Raw genomic sequence first — 3,589 nt, forward strand, 5'->3', positions numbered from 1 at the left:
CGGGGGAAAGCTCGACGTTTATCGACACCAACGGAGAGGTGACCAGACATCAACGGATGAATGGAAAAGGTACAACCAGACGTCAACGGACGAATGGGAAAAAACTCGACGTTTACCGACACCAACGGAGAGGTGACCAGACATCAACGGATGAACTGGAAGACTCGACCAGACGTCAACGGACGAACGGGAGAAGCTCGACGTTTATCGACACCAATGGAGAGGTGACCAGACATCAACGGATGAACTGGGAAGACTCAACCAGACGTCAACGGACGAACGGGAGAAGCTCGACGTTTATCGACACCAACGGAGAGGTGACCAGACATCAACGGATGAACTGGGAAGACTCGACCAGACGTCAACGGACGAACGGGAGAAGCTCGACGTTTATCGACACCAACGGAGAGGTGACCAGACATCAACGGATGAACTGGGAAGACTCGACCAGACGTCAACGGACGAACGGGAGAAGCTCGACGTTTATCGACACCAACGGAGAGGTGACCAGACATCAACGGATGAACTGGGAAGACTCGACCAGACGTCAACGGACGAACGGGAGAAGCTCGACGTTTATCGACACCAACGGAGAGGTGACCAGACATCAACGGATGAATGGGAAGACTCGACCAGACGTCAACGGACGAACGGGAGAAGCTCGACGTTTATCGACACCAACGGAGAGGTGACCAGACATCAACGGATGAATGGGAAGACTCGACCAGACGTCAACGGACGAACGGGAGAAACTCGACGTTTATCGACACCAACGGAGAGGTGACCAGACATCAACGGATGAATGGAAAAGGATACAACCAGACGTCAACGGACGAATGGGAAAAACTCAACGTTTACCGACACCAACGGAGAGGTGACCAGACATCAACGGATGAATGGAAAAAGGTACAACCAGACGTCAACGGACGAATGGGAAAAACTCGACGTTTACCGACACCAACAGAGAGGTGACCAGACATCAACGGATGAACTGGGAAGACTCGACCAGACGTCAACGGACGAACGGGAGAAGCTCGACGTTTATCGACACCAACGGAGAGGTGACCAGACATCAACGGATGAATGGAAAAGGTACAACCAGACGTCAACGGACGAATGGGAAAAACTCGACGTTTACCGACACCAACGGAGAGGTGACCAGACATCAACGGATGAATGGGAAGACTCGACCAGACGTCAACGGACGAACGGGAGAAGCTCGACGTTTATCGACACCAACGGAGAGGTGACCAGACATCAACGGATGAACTGGGAAGACTCGACCAGACGTCAACGGACGAACGGGAGAAGCTCGACGTTTATCGACACCAACGGAGAGGTGACCAGACATCAACGGATGAATGGAAGAAGGATACAACCAGACGTCAACGGACGAATGGGAAAAACTCGACGTTTACCGACACCAACGGAGAGGTGACCAGACATCAACGGATGAATGGAAAAGGATACAACCAGACGTCAACGGACGAATGGGAAAAACTCGACGTTTACCGACACCAACGGAGAGGTGACCAGACATCAACGGATGAACTGGGAAGACTCGACCAGACGTCAACGGACGAACGGGAGAAGCTCGACGTTTATCGACACCAACGGAGAGGTGACCAGACATCAACGGATGAACTGGGAAGACTCGACCAGACGTCAACGGACGAACGGGAGAAGCTCGACGTTTATCGACACCAACGGAGAGGTGACCAGACATCAACGGATGAATGGAAGAAGGATACAACCAGACGTCAACGGACGAATGGGAAAAACTCGACGTTTACCGACACCAACGGAGAGGTGACCAGACATCAACGGATGAATGGAAAAGGATACAACCAGACGTCAACGGACGAATGGGAAAAACTCGACGTTTACCGACACCAACGGAGAGGTGACCAGACATCAACGGATGAATGGGAAAAGGTACAACCAGACGTCAACGGACGAATGGGAAAAACTCGACGTTTACCGACACCAACGGAGAGGTGACCAGACATCAACGGATGAACTGGGAAGACTCGACCAGACGTCAACGGACGAACGGGAGAAGCTCGACGTTTATCGACACCAACGGAGAGGTGACCAGACATCAACGGATGAATGAAGAAGGATACAACCAGACGTCAACGGACGAATGGGGAAAACTCGACGTTTACCGACACCAACGGAGAGGTGACCAGACATCAACGGATGAATGGAAAAGGATACAACCAGACGTCAACGGACGAATGGGAAAAACTCGACGTTTACCGACACCAACGGAGAGGTGACCAGACATCAACGGATGAATGGAAAAGGATACAACCAGACGTCAACGGACGAATGGGAAAAACTCGACGTTTACCGACACCAACGGAGAGGTGACCAGACATCAACGGATGAACTGGGAAGACTCGACCAGACGTCAACGGACGAACGGGAGAAGCTCGACGTTTATCGACACCAACGGAGAGGTGACCAGACATCAACGGATGAACTGGGAAGACTCGACCAGACGTCAACGGACGAACGGGAGAAGCTCGACGTTTATCGACACCAACGGAGAGGTGACCAGACATCAACGGATGAATGGAAGAAGGATACAACCAGACGTCAACGGACGAATGGGAAAAACTCGACGTTTACCGACACCAACGGAGAGGTGACCAGACATCAACGGATGAATGGAAAAGGATACAACCAGACGTCAACGGACGAATGGGAAAAACTCGACGTTTACCGACACCAACGGAGAGGTGACCAGACATCAACGGATGAATGGAAAAGTATACAACCAGACGTCAACGGCCGAATGGGAAAAACTCGACGTTTACCGACACCAACGGAGAGGTGACCAGACATCAACGGATGAACTAGGAAGACTCGACCAGACGTCAACGGACGAACGGGAGAAGCTCGACGTTTATCGACACCAACGGAGAGGTGACCAGACATCAACGGATGAACTGGGAAGACTCGACCAGACGTCAACGGACGAACGGGAGAAGCTCGACGTTTATCGACACCAACGGAGAGGTGACCAGACATCAACGGATGAATGGAAAAGGTACAACCAGACGTCAACGGACGAATGGGAAAAACTCGACGTTTACCGACACCAACGGAGAGGTGACCAGACATCAACGGATGAACTAGGAAGACTCGACCAGACGTCAACGGACGAACGGGAGAAGCTCGACGTTTATCGACACCAACGGAGAGGTGACCAGACATCAACGGATGAACTGGGAAGACTCAACCAGACGTCAACGGACGAACGGGAGAAGCTCGACGTTTATCGACACCAACGGAGAGGTGACCAGACATCAACGGATGAACTGGGAAGACTCGACCAGACGTCAACGGACGAACGGGAGAAGCTCGACGTTTATCGACACCAACGGAGAGGTGACCAGACATCAACGGATGAACTGGGAAGACTCGACCAGACGTCAACGGACGAACGGAAGAAGCTCGACGTTTATCGACACCAACGGAGAGGTGACCAGACATCAACGGATGAATGGGAAGACTCGACCAGACGTCAACGGACGAACGGGAGAAGCTCGACGTTTATCGACACCAACGGAGAGGTGAC

This window comes from Lathyrus oleraceus, chromosome 5, assembly GCF_024323335.1.
Source record: "Lathyrus oleraceus cultivar Zhongwan6 chromosome 5, CAAS_Psat_ZW6_1.0, whole genome shotgun sequence".
Classification (NCBI taxonomy): Eukaryota; Viridiplantae; Streptophyta; class Magnoliopsida; order Fabales; family Fabaceae; genus Lathyrus; species Lathyrus oleraceus.